This window comes from Alosa pseudoharengus, unplaced genomic scaffold (genome assembly GCF_046254945.1).
Source record: "Alosa pseudoharengus isolate Yale_2024_CS ecotype anadromous, Long Island Sound unplaced genomic scaffold, YU_APseudo_1.1 YU_APseudo_1.1_scf_11, whole genome shotgun sequence".
Classification (NCBI taxonomy): Eukaryota; Metazoa; Chordata; class Actinopteri; order Clupeiformes; family Clupeidae; genus Alosa; species Alosa pseudoharengus.
In genome coordinates, this window is record NW_027468576.1 from 7438744 (window position 1) to 7457852 (window position 19109).

A 19109-nucleotide genomic window follows, 5' to 3' on the forward strand; every position below is an offset into this window, starting at 1 on the left:
GCCAAAGCACCTGATGGTGTTCTTAAATCATTGGGAAGAATGATCATATTTACACCAATGTTCACTACACACTAGCGTGGGGCTCTCAACAGTATCAAACCTGGCGCTAGGTCATGTCTGCATTCCTTTGAAAGTAAACATGTCTGTTACCATCTCCTCTCACCCGCACAGTGTGACATTTCGTCTGTTGTGGAAATGTCTTTTAGAATCATATTTGTTGCCAGGGGAACCCCTCAACTTCGACCTTTGAAACAGTCTCTTTTGATTAGGTAGTTTTGCAGCAGTATATGAATGTTCAGACAACTGTAATTCAGCTCTGTTTGTCAAGTTTATCTTAGAATATTAGTTGCTGATTATTTTGTGTTATTATTTTCTAATGTTATTTTAAGGTTTAGCACTGTGTTACGTCCCTGTGTGTTTATTTTGTGTGTCTGCTTGTTTCTCTCTGTCTTGTGTTTTGTTAATTTCAGACTCTAAAAATAATCCTGTCTAATTAGACCACACAAAACACAGCACCTTTTTGAATGCATTTAGTGTCACCATGTGACTAACCTAAATGTGAAAAATGTGTGTCCTATAGCTCTCTTTTGCCAGATATAAATAAATGATATGGTTAATAGGTTAATATAAATACTTTTTAACAGGACTTCCACAGAATCCACGTCTGCTGTGTAGTGCATTTGAAGTTGACCTTCATAGTCTCTAGGGCATTGGCAATTTGTACTAATTGGGGTATCACCCCATTTATTGCTCTTGCCACATCCCTTTCTTTTCTTTTCAATTGTAAATGTAAATAATACTAGAATCCTTGAAACATGGACAATCACTGACCCTCAGCACAGGTTAGGTGAGCTAACCACTACCTCATTGAACATATAGCCTGTGTGTGTACATACAATTGTGAGCAGCTGACAGACAAGCAGGGGAAAATGTCTCACCAAGCCTCTTGCTCCCTGAACCTGAACATGGTGAGTGACTTCTGGAAACATTGTTTTTGACTGCAGCCTTCGAAGAGAGTGGGAGAAGAGGGAGAGAGTGGGGAGATTCTTCCGAGAAATAATAGCGCAGCCATGCCTACACATTATGTCTACCACTCTGTTCCTACTGATGGCTATTATAGAGTAATTAAGATGGAGGGAGGAAAAAAGAGGGAGAGCCGGAGGTGTCTGGGAGCGTATCATGGTTGACACTGGCCATTGAAGCCACAGAAGACAAAGAGGAGAGGAGGAGGACAAGGATAGACGTGGCTAATGGGAGATGAGAGACAGCCTGAATCAGTAGAGCATATACACACATACACCCACACACAGAAAGAGAGAGAGAGAGGGGTTGTGTAATCCACTAAGCCACAGCTAAAAATAATGACTGATAGCAGATGCATCAAGGCTCCTTCATCGCTTGAACGCTTGTTTTGGGAGTGTGTGTACTCTCATTGTTTTAGCCTATGTCTCCTGATCTTGGATTGACTAATAATCTAGTACACGTATGTTTTGTTGAACACTTGTCAGTTTGGTCTATTAATATTCACAGTCCACCGTATGCGGTTCTGTAGCTGTGAATACCATTCCGTGCTACAAGCTCAGCTCCCATATGTTGTATTTTAAATTAGTGGTTGTCTTTACAGGATGTATTATACAACTTTAGCATAACATAGGTCATAATGTAAAGTTATCATGATGTAAGTGTGCTCATTTGCTTACTGTAAGTTTCTACATTCCACATTCATATTTATTACTCAGTATTGTAGAGTGATGTTTCACTGTTTTGATGTAGATTTCCTCTAAATGGCAAAGGGCCCAGTCCCTCCCTGGGCTCCAACCTGCCACCTTGCCACGGATATTGGGCTTGCCAGTAAAGAGGCAAGAAGTCTAGCCTAGCCTAATCTAGAATATCTCTTCCAAGTGTCAGAATGGGGTTCTAGGCCAACACCACACAGATGTGTAATGCATTGGCCTCTGTTATGTAAAGAAAAATAAAATTCTGAAAAAATGTTCCAAGGAAATATTCTACAAATGATTCCAGATAGCTTGACAGTTGACTTGGAAAGGCTCACAGAGGTAGAGCTGCTATGATGCTGTATCATGCGATCAAAAGAATAACTGTATAATTTAGCATGATCATTTTCCAGGCAGGATTTATGCTTGAATATTTAATGTTGTATAAAATAAAAACATCTCACTGAACACTGCAGCAAAAAGAGGAATTTGAGACCAGAGAGAGAGAGGGAGAGAGACATGTCCATTTGGAGTGCAATCAGCCGCATTGTAATGGGAGATTAGAAGTCATACATTGCCCTGTTATCTGCAGTGCTCCTAGTCCAGCTTTGCTTGTTTCCACATGCTAAAAATAGCCACTGCTGAGCAGGCAGTTCAAATCTGCTGCAGCTGACTCCAGTAAAGATGTGCATGGCTATTTGAGCACTCTGGATCATGCAGTTTCTTCTCTCTCTCTCTCTCTCTCTCTCTCTCACTGTTCCTGTCTTCTGTTCTCTTTTTCATGTTTGTTTGTTTATTTTTCTGCCCGCCTCCTTTATTTTCCCATTTCCTCTTTCCTGCAGTTCCTGTCTGTCTCTGATCTGTTTCCACTGCTCTCAGCCACCACTCATCTGTCATCGACTGTGTTTGTTTATCTTTCCTTCTGTATCTCATCCTTCCCCAACAAAACATACTATGGTATGTTATGGGTACTAAGCATTCTCGCAGAACAGAGTAGAAATTCTTAAACAAATGTATAGGCACTGCCAGTTTTTGTTGTTGTTGACAGTTACTCTATTTCCTTGAATAATCGGGGCTAGGGCTTTCAGTTACTTATTTCAGATGAAGAAGACGCAGGCCTTTATTGGGGGCAGACTTGTATTACAGACAGGTCTTTATTTTATAACATTGATGTATATTTGCTTTCTTCTGCGGATATAGTCTGAGCACAGCCTATGCACAGTGTTTATTATGCAAATATTGTCATGTCTTAGTACATGCTGTTTGAAGAGTCTAGAAAATGTAAAGAAAATGAACAAAAAAACTGTTTATTTATGTTTGTTAACAAAAACTTTTCACTGCACCTTTAAGATTGCAAAAAAGAAAGAATGATAATAGCGCAATGCCTCCCTGTGATTGTGTGCAGTAACTTCTCCAACAGTTCTGTCAGAATCAGGAATCATTGGGTAGGTTGTATCTCCACACGACACCATTGGCTCCCAGATAGATTGTCTAGCTCTCTGTGGGAGATGCTTTTGCAGATTTAATCAAAGAGACTTGCTGGGGATTTCAGGGTCAGTGTTGACATCTGACAAGGTGCCCAGATCTTTCTCTCTGCATGTTCCCTTGTGCCAAGTCTAAACACAACTGCACTGACCAGATTTTCATTGTACATGAAAAACAAATGTTATGGTGCAAGTGCAATGAGGTTTGCATTATTTGGTGGTGGAAATTTGGTGGAAATTCACTATTCCACCTGAGGACATTGCAATAACTTACATTTCTACCGATGCATGGATTTTGGATATAGATGTGGCAAAATGTTTTCTCTGACAGGAAAAATGTGCATGCGCCAATCATAAGTTATCACTGCCCAATTCTGATTGATCTATCTGACAAATAATTTTCGACTGACAAAAGACTGGCAAATTATACCAGCATATTTTTATCCATTCATCCATTCTGTAAATGCTCAATAATAACTTTTCCTGTTATTTGTAGTACAATCACACTACAACAGAAATGCAGAGCCACCACAAAAAGGCTCTAGACATGACCACATCAGAATGCAATTAGAGATTGCATTTATGTGGATCTATGTGTCTAATTCATCAATATAAACATATCTCCCAATCTCTCAAACCACTCCTCGTCCATGCAGGCTAATTATCCCTTCTGTTCACACATATTGCATTTACATATCACACAGAGAGGTGCCGGTAGCCTTAGCCCATCTACACATGTTCAGTCACCAGTAGCCTCACATTTGGCAGATAAATTAATCTATGTCCACTCTCTCCCGATGACTAAGTGCTCAGCCAACCAGGCTTTCACTCCCTTGTTCCTGCTGGGGTTGTAGATGCAGTGACAGCATTAAACACAGCCTACATTTTGTTCCCAGTTACATAAAAGAAACACAAAAATTACCATAATTCATGCTGAACACCACGTGAGACAAACCTAATATTCTTTTGCAGTGAGTCTATTCTTCTGTACTACCTGGAGTATCCTATGCCTCTAGGATATGTATGGTATGCTGTCCTATTAGTATGGTATCCTGTCCTATTCTATTACTCTGCAATGATATCCCCCGACTTTAACCAAACCTTTCATGGCCAGGCTTTACCACACCTTTACTGCTTTCTCAGGGGCATCCTTTTTGTGTAACAGTATGCATGTGTCTTTAGTTTCTGGCAGCCGTTTTTGCCCTCAAACTCAGGGCCAAGGACATCCATCCCCTTGTCTTCCAGTGGTATAGCCTTTGCTGTTAATCTCTATCGATTGCACTCGCAGCATGTCATATATACCAGTTACTTCTATTGAGTGTACAGTATATGCAGCAAACAGCCCAATTCTATTATACTGTAGATGTCTTTTTTACTTTGATGTTTATGTCATCAAATTTCTTCCTCAGTAGTAAACAACTAGGTAAACATCCATGGCAAAAATCTATCTCCAAGAATCCATTAAGATTCCTCTGAACTGCAGCTCTAAGTCTTGTGCATGTTTTATGCAGATATCATTCCAAAATACTGGAGTGTGGAACAGAGGGGTTCTTTCCCGAGGCTTACTTCTAACATCCACTCCACTGTTCTATGTCAGTATATCTGACAGCACCATAGCTCGGCTCCCTGGACAGCATCTCATTCCCCTGCATATCAGATAGAGGCTTTACTATTTTACTTCAGTTGAAATAGGTTACCAATATTCAAAGTGGCATGCAATATTTATAAGTGCTACCTGACTGTGTTTGGATTGAAAGATTTGAAATTAGAGGTATCAATTTAAGATTACGCTTCATATAATCTAATTTTCCTTTTTTGTCACATGGATATGGGTAAAAATATTTCAGACCTAGACATAATTCAGTTATTCATCCTTTGTGAACTGCCATTACAGGTCTTTACAGAGCATTACAGGAATTTTACAATGCACACAGGTAGAAGGGCTATTCAGCCATCTGTAAGGAAACTGCTAATTTGTTGCTTGGCAACATTTGTGAAAAGATGGAATGATTACAGGAGGCTTAGCTCATAATTTATTGCCTATATGTTGCCTATCAGTCTATAAATAGTTTTCACTCTTTTCATTTTTATTTCAACCATGGGTTTCCGTTAGTTCTACAATGGGACTATGACACTCAAAGTCAGTCGTTTGTCCTGTAGCAGCACTTCCTCTTGTGTGATAATATATGGAATATTATCGTGGGATTCAAATGACTATTATCCCAGTTGTTAACTATTAATATCGATTTGTGAGTGCCTCTCAAATGGCAGGTTCTCTTTTACTGCATATTAGGTGGCTTTGTGGGACATTGGCATTGCACAGCTTTCATGATGATCATCAGTGCAGTTTGCCCTAATGACAGAATTCACCATGACATAATATTGTATGTTCAGGCTAAAGGAGCCTATGCTCGGTGGCTCAAACTGCTTGAGCTTCTCTCTCAGCCTATGTAACACACCATTCATAGCCCTGAGCATTTCTAAACTTGGAACAGTGAGAGAGATTATATGACCAGCACACACATAGCTTTTAAAAAAAATATGTTTTGGCTTACGTATAAGGGAATTCATATCCCACGTTAGAACAACAAGACCTTGAGGACTTATCAGAGAGACTCGGCTCTGATTTCTACGCCTTCACACAAGAGAGGCAGCACAATCCAGTCTTGGTTTCTCTTAGCTTGTAGAATGGCATTGGGAAGACACTAGGAGATAAAGAGAGTGGTCATGAGAGGGAGAGAGAGAGACAAAAAAAAGATGCAAACTGATTTGATATTTCAGGAAATGTAAGATTTCAATGAGGGTCATGAAAGACATATTATCAGAATTCAGCTCTGAATACAGTTTTTTACTGAGGGGGAGACAGAATGTTTAAAGCACAATTTCTAAAAGGAAAGCTGTATCTGTCTGCTTATTGGGACTCTTTTTGATTCATCCAAACAAAGATGCAAAATGAATGTACCGGTAATGCATAATTTAACTTTGGTTTGATTTCACAGTGTTGTGTACTTATCACGATCTGTTTATCAGAGGGTTTATTAAGAGCAGTATTTTGGCTTTAAATAATGATCTGGGGGGTATTCCAGAAAACGGGTTTACTGGCATATCTGGGTATGTTAACCCAGATAAGCGGTAAACCTGGGATTTCACTTCCAAAATGATCAGGCTATGTACTGTAAGTCACTATGGTAACATAGGCTACGTTGTAACAAAAATCTGCTATGATGGATCACTGGCAAAGGGCACTGTAAATTGTAGTTATTTTCCATTGCTTTTGCTTTGTAGCCTAAATGTATCCTAATCTGATAATGCTAGGGTAGCCAATTCCAAGGGTGACGTTCACATCCTGAGGCTGAACTTAACCTGGTAGGGGGTAGGTTTTGTTCAGGTTATGTTCAGGTTATCAGGTTATGTTACGTTCCACAAGGCCACTGCTTACTTGTCACACAATGGCGTTTCTTCTTTTTTAGGAAGGTCAGATTGATATAGAAGCACAAATCATCCGTACTATTAACTGAGAGAGGGTGATAAGACCACAACATGTTTGCGATAAGATAAGACCAAAACAGAGTTGTTTGCGAGAGTGTTACTGTTTTTCACTGGAATCCTTAATATGCAATGCCCTCAATTAGAATAGAATACAATAGAATAAATCTAATGTCTCCCATGATGAAAAGTTTTCCTTGGCTCACCAGACATACAAGACAGATGGACCTACAGACAACATCTCAGACACATTGAATATGTAATTAAAATAGTAATTTAAAAAAATGATGGAAAAGTAAAAAATAAGTTTAAATACATAAAATAGCAGCTCAGTCAGGTATGTGTCCCTTAGTTTGTTTAAAAATGCTGATGGTATTGGGATAAATATTTTTTAAATAGGCCTACACTTTTTGCCTCCCTCTAAATTATTTGCGTTGGCGATCGCTCTCTGTTTTTTTGTGACTGGGAAAGTGGTACAGTGTTGGAGATGCAGAACATATCAGCAAAGTAACAGTTTGTCGATCGGTGCGTAAAGTTTGCCTTGCGTTAAAGCGGTTTCTGCGCAACTTCATTTATATTCCTGGCCACAAACGCACAAGGATCTTTAAAGTGGAGTTTCACCAAATCAGGTCAGCAGGTCAGCATCACTTGTTTTAAGTTTCCCCAAATTTGCACCGAAATTATCTTTGCTGGTGAGCTTTCAATTAATTGGCCTTAATGGGCTTATTTCAAGCTTTCCAAACCTGTTTGGCTGCATTGATGGGATGCAAGTTCCCATTAAAGAGCCATCCATAAACAAGGCAGATCATGTCAATAGGAAAGGTTTCCACGGCATACATTTCCAAGTAGGTCTAATAGATAGGTTATAGACCACTATTTTTGGATGCTCTCTTAATGTTGTTGATGTTTAAAACCCAATTTTATTGGAATAATTACCAGATGATATGTGATGCTCTACATCTTACCACAAACGTGGAGGTGAAATGACCAGGGTCAGTACACGCCAGGTTGTACCGGGAATTTGAGCAACATTTGAGGGTGCGTTATACCTTACGGGAATATTATCAGATCCCTGTAGGCTAATTAATGTGTACGCTCTAACTTAAATGTTATAGGCCTATGTGCGATTACAGGAGATTTTGATGGGTATCTTCTGGGGGATAAGATAGGTACCCATGCCTTCCAACAATCATCACCCCGTACCCTGATCTGCTGGAGCGCAAACAAAGTTTAACGTGGCCCACAGCAGAACCCACGTAAAAGGAATACGCCACCCCTAGGTGAAATTGGGTCACTCCCCGCAGTCGAACTGGTGGTGTGAGTGTGGAGTGTGCCAACCCATGCCGACTGACATGGAGTGTTTATGCTGTGCAGAGTGGGATAAAATACTGCCATCGATGGTGGGCAACGCTCCCGAAGAGGAGCGTGACCGCACTTGTGTCACTGCTACCGACGACTTCTCAGCAATGATCCATCCTGCAGTCCTCAGTTTTTTTTCCACACTCCACACTCACACCACCAGTTCGTGTTTGCTCTCGTTCTCTCATCCGACTCGCCTTGACTAGTCGCAACGTCCTCTCTTCCCAGATCCAAAGCTCGCAACTCCTCTGAGTGAACTCAGGTTCGAAAAGGTAGGGTCTTGGATCTTGGTAGTCGAAGTCATCATCTTTGTCTATCGTGTAATCTTCCATATTCATCGCCATTAGAACTCTTAGAGAAAGCCCACCTGTCAGTGTCAGCCAGCCTAGTAGCAGAGAACTTGGTAGTCACGCTGGTGTATTGCCGGAAGTTGAGGGTTTACAGATGCTGCGTGATGTCTTTGCGCCTGGCAGCGGTGCTTTGCCGGTGCTATGCCCGAAAATAGTTCCAAATCTAAATTGGTCTAGTAAATCCCTTCGTGTTAATTTGCATTGATATTTGTACTCGATGTGAATGTACAGGTTACGAGAAATAATTATAAAAAATCTTGAGTTATTTGATTCACTTTTGCAACGACATGCTAGCTGGAATCTTCGGATTACAGCGACTATGCTAAGCTAAAGCTAACCGGGCCGTTTCTAGATTACGACAATGGCTGGGTCGGCTATAAAATGCTTTGGCTCACTCATCCAACTCTAGGGACTGCGGGGAGTGACCCAATTTCACCTAGGGGTGGCGTATTCCTTTAAAATAACCTAAGAGAGATTTCAGTGCCAGCGTGGGTTGGCGCACTCAAACAGTGACAAGGTTATATAGATTAGGTTATAGTGTAGTCTATGAAAGCATTATACAAAGCAGTCAATATGTAATGTCCACTGATGTATTGAATGTTTTTTCATTGGAATTCTGAACTACTACTGCAACCCCTTTCACATTAAGCTAGCTGCTAATCTTTGCAACGAAGTATGGTATAGTAGTCTGGTTTTGATTGACATTCTTGCCTATAAATAACTGAAAAGATATCCTCCCTAAGATAGATATAAAAGCATAATGTTTATAGCTGGGCAGACACTGTGTTTTTTATCAGTCGCGTGGTTACTCACACTGCTCGGTCGCAATTACTGTGCTCATGTTATAAATTTGCTCACATTGCAAGACAGCAGACAACAAAATCTACCATGCTAGAAATCCAATCCAATTGGACTGGAGCTGGAACATTGATTGTTACTCTACTATTTGGGTGTTATGAGTCTGCTCAATCTGCACAACAAAAAAGACGGGATTTTGGTGTTTCGGGTGCGACTAAATTGGGGCTAAAACCAGGCCAGTATTGTGCAATGTCTGTCCGGCTTTGATAAAGCCAAATAATTTGTCCTTTTTACAATATGAAGGTTAATAGAAAGTGTACGCAAGTGACATAATATCAGATGATATGACTCAGAAGAGGTAAGTAGGACTTCCTGCTGTACATTCTACAATGTAGATATGCTGTTCCAAAACGTGTTTAATACTGTATACTCGTTTTGCATGGGTCACCTCGCTGACAGTAATTGTCATGAATCCTCAGCGGGCTGACAGCATGAAGCATCCCACCCCCGCCTGCCATGACTTTCTAGCATTCTGTTTCAGTTATTGATTCCCACCACATTTGAGATTGATTTTCTGCTGCCCCCCTCTCAGCCACCTCACCCCAACCGCCCGAGGATGTGCTGACCTCAACATCAAGGTCAACTCTGAGCTCTCCCTGCACAGCTCTCAAAAGAGTTTTGGCCATTTGATTTGGCAAACTGTTGCAGCGAGAGAAGAGATGAGAGGATGGCACTGATGCCTTTTCACACTTTCCAGTTCAGCCCTGAAGCTTCACCTTGAAGAGGCACAGCATTATTTGATAAATGCTCAATTCCCCAATGGATGGTTGTCATTTTACCACAACCATCCAAACAAGTAATGTCATTATCAACTGTAAAGATAGAGATCTATCACAATGCAGTGGGTGATCTGGCTACGCAGTTTGAGCTCTCTGATTGCATGGTTCAAATGTAAAATTGGTAACTGTTCCAGCTCTTAAATGTCAAACCACTTCCACTTTCATATTTTCCAAAACCATGTTAAAGGCTTTAAGATCTACAGGCAACTAAACATGATTGTGGATTAAACCAATGCATTTTCTTTGCTTAGGAAGTGAAACATATACAATATATAATTTGTGTTTGTATTGCCAATATAGGTTAAGATTACATTGAAACCTTCACACCAGCTATTCTGTTTATGAGCAACTCAGCTGTGTTATTGGTAATGACCTACACATGAAATAGCTAATGTAGACCACTATCAGTCATATGAAGACTCTTTAAGTCCTCATGTGCACCAAGATGTTGCTTTCTGCACCACACCATTGTTTTTCCTTTGAGCCTAGTGATGAATGCTGTGCTCATCACACTGTATTTGTTTGAGACACTCCTTCTCCAGGCTGTGTGATAAATGTATCATCTGAGCAACGGGAAGGAGAGAGCTGATCTAGAGGTCTCATCCACTGGGGACCTATAACCATTTAGCAAAACAGAGAGGTTATTGTCTGGCTCTTTAGCCGTCTGCCCCTCCCCCCTCTGGACTGGGGAATCTGGATACCAGAGGGAATAACTCTCTGCTTGCTAGCTTTTCCAGCTTGATTACATCATCACACACAATGGCGATCAGGGAGCATTGCCAGTACTGTGCTCCCCTCTAGCCATCACTGAGGTATATCAGTGAAAGTACCCATAACATGATATCAGTGAACATCATCCAAAGAGAGACCTGCTCAAGCGAGGAGAGAGAAATAGTTATTTTCCCTGTTGAATGAAAGAAATGCTTGAAAGAATGAAAGGCTTTGGAGACTGTGGACTTGGCATAAGCCCACTAGCATTAAAATCAATGAGGTGATATCCAAAAAGCAAAACTTTCCTGAAAATGTTCCAATATCTCAGCATCTGTGTATGATTTCTGTTTGTATAACCCATAATTATAAAAACAAAATTAATATAGTCTTTTAACTGGGTCAAACGCTGTGTCTCTTAGGAGAGGCTTTATGCTAGTACATATGCACACCCACACCCACACAAACACACACATACAGTGGACTGCCAGATGGAGCAGGACACTGGTGGGTTTTGTGGGCAGTGAGGTCATGCTATATGCTGCTGTTGTCAGGCTTGGGGTTTTCTCTCCTATAAAAATATGTCCAGTCAGGTTAGCTCAAACCACCATGAAACAGACATAGAAAACAAGTCAGTCTTTTTCTGCTGCGTTTGATGGGCTTGCCTCAACTTGAAAAAGAATTCTTCCAAAAAAGACAAACACTACTTTGTCAGATGTACCCTGGCTCCCAGTAATGGGTCCCCATGGTGATTTTTCAGGCTGGAAAAATCGTTATACTAAGTGCAAGGCACAGTGATTATTTCTGGGAAACAAAAGTAGTTTCGATGACGCAGATCTTGAGCAATACAAAGAACAGATTTGTAAGCTTTACTTCTCCATGTTCACCATCTCCACACTCAGGCAGCAAAAGCAAAACCAGCCTTAGAAACCCTGTGACTGATTGCAGTTCCCCACTTCCTTCTGCTGTGTTGCATCTAAAGGATGTTGAGGTGCCATTCTATTAAACCTCTGCTGAGTGATATTTAAGTACCAACCAGCCATCTCATCTCAATCCCCATCCCCTCCATTGCCCCTTTCCCTCTCACATATAGCTGCGGCTGTTTGGTTGCCTTTTGAAAGTCTACTGGAGACCTTCCAGAATTTTCATTGGCAGATGGTAAAATTAGTCTCCCTTTCTGCCAGCTGGCATTGATATTGTTTATCACTAATCTAATTGTGAAAACTTAAGATCGACAACAAAGGCCGCCTTTCATTCCAGCCAGTTGATATATCGTTTGCCCGTGTTTGGTTAAGTGCTCTGTTTTGAATTTGCAGTCTTCCCCATGTTGTAGTGTGAGTGCTGTGTCCGTGATGACAAAGGTATGAGATTGTTGTTTTTTCTTTGTTTTTTTTTTGTTTTTATTCTTACAATGCTTGTTTTCATGAGTCCATCTCCAATGATGAATGGTTATGTGTTTTAAGCACATACTGGTGCATGGAGAGGCCCATTGCTGGGTAATAAAAAAGCAGTTATGGAGAGATGGAATCAGAGACGTTACTTAGGCATGGGGCACTCAGACATTTTCATTGTGTTTTGAGTGGGCAGTCGTGTAATGAAGACAAACGGAAAGCCATGATGAACAGAACCTGACATGGCCACAGCCAAAAAGAAATGGCATTAGCACAAAATGCTGTGATCAGTCCCCTTCAAACGCTATCTAGCCTCTTATTATTCCTAGCACAAGTCACAGAAAACAAGTAGCCAAAGAATCATATGTCGGTTTTAAATAATGTACCTCTCCTCCCTTCCTGGCTTTTTGTGGAACATTCATTTTTTTCAATCTGATAACCCCTGCTACTAGTGTTGACATGTACAAAGTGATTCTCGTTAAGTAGTAGTTAATCACAAGGTGAGAAGTTTTCCCGGAAAACGGTTCATTGATAACTGTCATGGTACAGTTTCACAATGCTGGTCAGATGTTTAGTCATTTGCTAAGCAGAAAAAGGAATTCATATCCTGCCGCTAAAGGTTAATCACCCCTTGGATAATTCACTTGCGTATCTAATCACACATCTGCCATCTTTTCTGGTTCATACATGAACCAATTATCTTGTTACTAATGTGTTCTCAGATCCATTCCCAGTATCTGAGCACAGCGTCAGTCTGGGAGGAAGTGCAGACTACAGCAAAAACTTCAACCCCCATTTCCATATGATGGATTTTTGAAGCATGCCTGCTGGTCACTGACCTGTTCCACATGTACAGTATAACCATGCCATTGCTAATGACGTAATCCTTATGCTGGTTGTGTCAACCTCGATGTTGTGACCTTGTTCATGAATAGTAGTATTTGTGATTGGTAAAAAGACATCAAACTGTTAGAACTGTTACACTTTTAATATTTTTGTGGATTCGGCTTTGTATAATATATGGATACAAATGTGCGCATCAGTGTTTTCAAAATATGCTTGGTTTACTATTATGGACACTTCAATCTGCACACAAGCTCTATCACTCATCACAGAGTTTGAAATAAAAATCTCTACATTGTGTGAGTCTACACATTTCACAGGTCCAGATGCGTTTATCTGTCCCTTCTTAACCGGCCTAACTCCTCAGTCTACATATAGCATTTGCTAAGTTACTTGTTATGTCTGTCGTTGTGTAAAGGCCATCTCATATCGGATAATCGGTTGTGATTGGCCAGGTGTAATTCAGTTTCAATGGGAGTGTCCACTGATTTTCAAAATTTTTGTCCCTAGTAAAAAATTGGATCTAATAAACAGGGCTCAGGTTTAAAAAATAGCCTACAACCTAGATAGCATATATACATCTTCAAATTACTTGAATGGGCTTTCTTACGATTGGTTTCTCTCCGATATTTCCTGGAACATTGAAAGACAGGGGCATAAACAAAAGCACTGCACACCTTATATACACACAGATACATACTCACACAAATGCATACATACATGCACACAGGTGCACTGTACATTTACAAATGTACACACACACACACACACACACGCTGGCACACTATGGTAAAAATGTAGACATATGTGCAACATCATGCAGACGTATACTTGTGCAAATATGCAAATATAGAAGTACAGTTTGGTTGTCCATTGTTGCAGTCTTAGTGAGGTAGTGCACATAAGTTTGTGATATAAAGATGAGTGTGGTTTTAGAACACATATTCTATATTTTTGTGAAATTCCAATGTATATATATATATATATATATATTAATAGATATATAAGCAGAAATTTGAGTTTTAACAACTATTGAGCAACCAAGGGAAGACCATGTTAGACTTTAGGCAGTTTACAAGGAGTAGGAGCAGAAGCAGGGGGTGTAGTTGAGAAGTGTTGTTTACTTTCTTCGGATAGCACATGCAGCACCGTGCGGCAGAAGTAATGGCATCGATCAAAAGTGGTACCCCATTGTTTTGTGGAGGTGCTAGTTAGCCAATTAGAGAAGATAACAACTTTGAACTGCAACTTAACACAAAATGATGAATCAATGAAAAACAGCTATTGGAATGATGCTACAATCTGCTTTTTCAAGGACAAGATGCATGGTAGAGGACATCATAACAAGCATAGAAGGGGGGACTTCCATTGCCTTACTTATAACAAAAAACAGACCTCATTTACTCCCTGAATTGCTTTCTGTTAAGAGTCTTTGAAGATCAGTGCACATTAATAAGTACACATTTCTCTGTGTGAATGAGCATTTTGTAGTTCTTTTGCATGCTATTCTCTCTTACTCTCTCACTGAGAATTGACATGTAGTTATTCTTTAACAAGAGGCATGGTAATACTGAATTTAGCCAACATTTGCAAGAGATATTGTGCATATCTGAGTTTTTACCACTGTGGAAAGAAGTGCATGATAAGATCACACTTTTTGTGTGTTATCCCTTCTTTTCCTGCATCTGCATTTGGTGCTTCTTAAACCTGTAAAAGGTGGCCTACAGCAGTGATATAATACAGTGTCCAGCCACAGCTTCTAAGCAATCAATTATTCTGCACATTCCAAGAATACCATCTGAGTCTCTGCCAAGTGATGATGAGTTGACCTTAGGGATAAACCTGGCAATCTTTATGTCCTACAGAAATGAATTTCTGTGGCTGTCAGCGTTTCTGCTTGATGCTTACGTAGAGCTGAGCTATTTGAGACATCTAAAAAACTTTTCCTGGAGACCAAAGAAACATTGACTTGAACATTAAATCACTAATTGGGTGAATGCTGTGACTGTTGGCAATGCTTAACACTAGATATTGCCTAAAACTCTTTGCTGAGCTGTATATTACCAATGGAAGTTCAAATATAGTTCATATATTTGCATATAAATCAGTACAAAAAAAGAAGAATGATCAAAGATGAATGATCAAAACACTGTTGGAACACTGCATGGCTGGTGCAGTCTTGCCACCTTGCTATTTTAAAAATAGACTTCCACCTCCCCACGGTAATCCCTAAAACCACATATGAGGTCCCATACTGCACGATTAGATGTTTCAGACCAAATGTACGTGGTCTTCACCTCAGAGCTGGCTGCCCCTCCTGACCTGCTGTACTGCCACGCTGAGGTATCTCCTACCCCATTTGACTTCTTTATGTAAGCAGGTCGCGGAATGGTTGGATGGATTCGTAAAGCGGCACAGCCGATCTTCCCTTCCTCTGAGGGAAAGTGGCCTTGGCTAACCCCTGCATACAGTCAGCATTCATTATCAAAACCCAACTGAGCACAAAGAAACCTGTTTAGCTGGCCGCTCGCCCCTCCCCTCCGCTTTGTTGTGTATCTGCCTCTCTCTCTCTCTCTCCTAGTTGCAGCTCTATGCTGCCATAAACAACACAACCCCTGGGAGAGAACTTGCTTGCTCTCACTCTCCCTCCCTCCATCTCTTTCTCTCTCCCTCTCTGACTGTCGTTCTCTCTTTTAAATCACCTCCTTCTGCCAGTCCCTCTCTTTTTCAATACAAGTTTTTTTTTTCAATCACAGCAGATGAATTGCTCGCCTACTGTTGAGTAATATCTGTAGCCAGCAGCAGGCAGTCTCCTCTCGGCAGAGTTCATGGTGAATATGAAGTATGTTATGTAATGAGCAATGGCAGTGGCAAAGATGTAATGCAAAATATATGTGCTATCTTTTCTGCCTTTCTTCCTAACACCTTAACCTTATTGAAAATGTTTACCTCTACGGTAACATACAATTTTCCCCTATACCCCAAGGCAATTCAGCTTTAATAGTAAACTATGTGTGTGTGTGTGTGTGTGGCTGCTGTTGTGTATCTGATCCAACACACTCCAAGGGAATGATTATCAAACCAGGCTTTTATAGTTTCATTTTACACATAATCCATATCTTCTATGCTTCCATGGTGTGTAGTGTTCTTCCTTCCATTTTGAATGAAACTTTTCATCTTTGATCAAAGGGGTAAAAAGATATCCTATGCGCTCAGTGTTCACACTGGATTTGCTGCACCCATGCAGGCAAGCAGTTGTTTGACATTCTCGAGCACGGAAAAAATGGAGGAGCCAGGAAAAACAGTGTGTTCTAAGGAGCCCGGGCCGGGGAGGTTGGCCACAGCAGATGCCACATGGTGTGCCAGTACATTCCTGGGAACTGGGAGGCTGCTGCAGCACCCGGCCCACATTGATCTGAACTTGAGCCGTCAGTAACTTGCTGGTCCATGTCTGAGGTAATGGGGGATAATAGACTTTTGGGGAGATGATGTCACAGCACTGCAATGTTTCTGTGACGCCTTTCTCTGAGAGAATTTATATTCTTCTCAAGGGAAGAATTTGTTCATTTATAATGACCTGCAGTGCAATTTGTGCATATATGTTTGAAAGCACTTAAGATTAAGGTTCTGGAACCTTGTCTTTACACAATAAAGTGAGTTAAGTGCTGTCCACATAATACTAAATACTACTTTAAACTGCATATTCACTTACAGTGGCAGATAAAAGTAATGCATAGTGGTATGTTTGACCTGTATAAATCATTACTGAGAAAGTCCTTACTACGTAACCCTTTGAACTATCCAAACCCATGTGGACCTAACAGCATTGTGCTTCTATGATTGAAAACCCTGTGAAGTTGCTCTGCTACAGGGGACACTATTATCGTCCAATATCCAGTTGAGCTGGACCTGCAGTCCTAGTTATTTGCAGGCAGGATCTGCTTCCATCAGGGTTCTAAAAATTGGGGCCCGGTGGGGGGTTGGGGCTGAATGCTGAGTCACCAGCACCAGTGTATTTGTTTAGAATGCCGGGGCAGAGGACGGAGCGGCCAGCGCACTGATCACCATCTATCATCCTTTGTCTGATGTCGTAATGACCTGCTCCACTGGCTACGAGGATCAACAATGACTCCCTGAGGCTTTTCTGTGGACTCAGGGGCATAGCACGCCTCCAACCATAGTCCCCCCTCAACCCTCCCCTCGCAGTCATCCATTAGAACATTGTCTCCACTGCCTGACTGTATAGATGTATAGAAAAAACATCCTTGTGTTCAAACCATAAGCATTTCCTCCAGCTGGCTTTGACATGATAGTTCATGGGTTGCATGCTGAGACCAAACGTGTTTGTTTCCTTACGTTGTGTTGGAGAAGCCTGTGGCTGTGGTCTGTATTTAGCAACTGCAGAGAAGGAGCATGATTATGACTGAGCATATTCTTACATAATGTGTCGTGTTCCAGCAGCAATGCAAAATGCATGCCAGGATGAAACAGCTCTGCTGCTGCTGTGCTGAGGACTGCCCCCCCCACACACACGCACACACACCCCTCCATCAGTCCGTCACTACATCAGTGGCAGGACTAATGAGGCTGGAGTTGAGAACATTTGCAGGTGCAAAGCAGGTGAAGCAGTCTTACACATGGGCATATTTTTAATGCAGAACTTGCATAAGACAGACTGCTCAGTTAATCTAATAAAATGATATGTCATAATTATGTGTGTACCATATGTAGTGTGTATTAATAGTGTGTGTACATATTCTGTAATGTATGTTATGTAATGTTGCTATTGTCCTTATACGGCTTGAAGTTTTAATCCATTTATGGAAGTGGATTTTCCGAAAGCCTCAGTGAGAACAATGCGCTGAATGTGATTTCAGGAGGCTGTTCACATCATCCTAACCTAATGCTTAGAGACACTTCAGCCACAATGAGAATCAGTGAGGTGGAGAAAGGGTGGTTAGACACCGTCACTATGGTAGATGGGTCAGAGAGTGTGCAAACTCTGAATACTACTCTGTGGCATTGGTGTGTGCTTGTATTACAGTTTTATAGAAAGCCAACTTAGCTCCTCTGTGTACCTTCTCCTCTTATGTAAACACACAAACACACACACATACACGAAACACCAACCATGGAGCAACACTGTCCGCCTACACTTCTCAAAATCTGCAGCCGCGAATACCTATTTATGGATCTACAATGCTTTATCTCTCTCTTGAAATTATTCCCACCAGCTTAAACAAGATTAAATGTGTTAAATAACACCTTATTTGTATTGTCAAATCTAGTATGTAACTGTTGCTATCTTCAAGGATTGCCATGGACTGTACTTGTCCTTGCCAAAAGACAAGTGTTGAGGCAAGGCAATGCTCTTCAGATGAACTGAAGGTGCTTGGGTTCCAGAGCTTTTTAGTATGCCAGTAAAGGGTGGCTCTTGCAGAGACATACTTCTTTCCAGCATAGTCCATAAATAATTGACCAGCCACTCCCTGGTTGGCATTGAGGGGTCTCACTAGCTTGGCAGGGGTTGTGATATAAGAGATGTAATCAGAGAGAGCTAATGTTTTTGCCAATATGGTAACTAGCAAACCTGTTTGCATTCAAGGGTGTTAGGAGGTGTACTTCTGAAAATGTATTAAAATCAAGAGAAATGCATAGATTTCCCAATGCATGACGTGGGAGGATATTTTTATTTAACTTTAATTTAAAGCAACATCATTTTTGTACCTTAAAATAATGTTTCCAAAATCGTTTCAGTGGTTCATCAACTCGTAACAGGGTGAACAGCACTGCATTTGCTTCGCGACCCTCTATCGGCTATAACCGTACTATGCAAGTTTGCCAGATCAGGTAGCGGATCTGTAATTCAATGGAATGAGACATAAGAAACTACAAATTTGACTTGCTTCTGATGTCGCAATACATCATACTTTCATAAAATCATGCAACATACTCTACCTTGTCTGTGGACATCATTATTTGCAAAGCCGGTGCTAGATGAACAAATACCTTGCGTGAGACAGAGGAAAAGTGCTTTGGTGTTGCTTTAAGCCAGACTGTTACATGTAGCATTGTGAATAAAAAATAATGAAACATGAGGTAATATTTTGAGCATCTGATCTGTAGGGCAGTATAG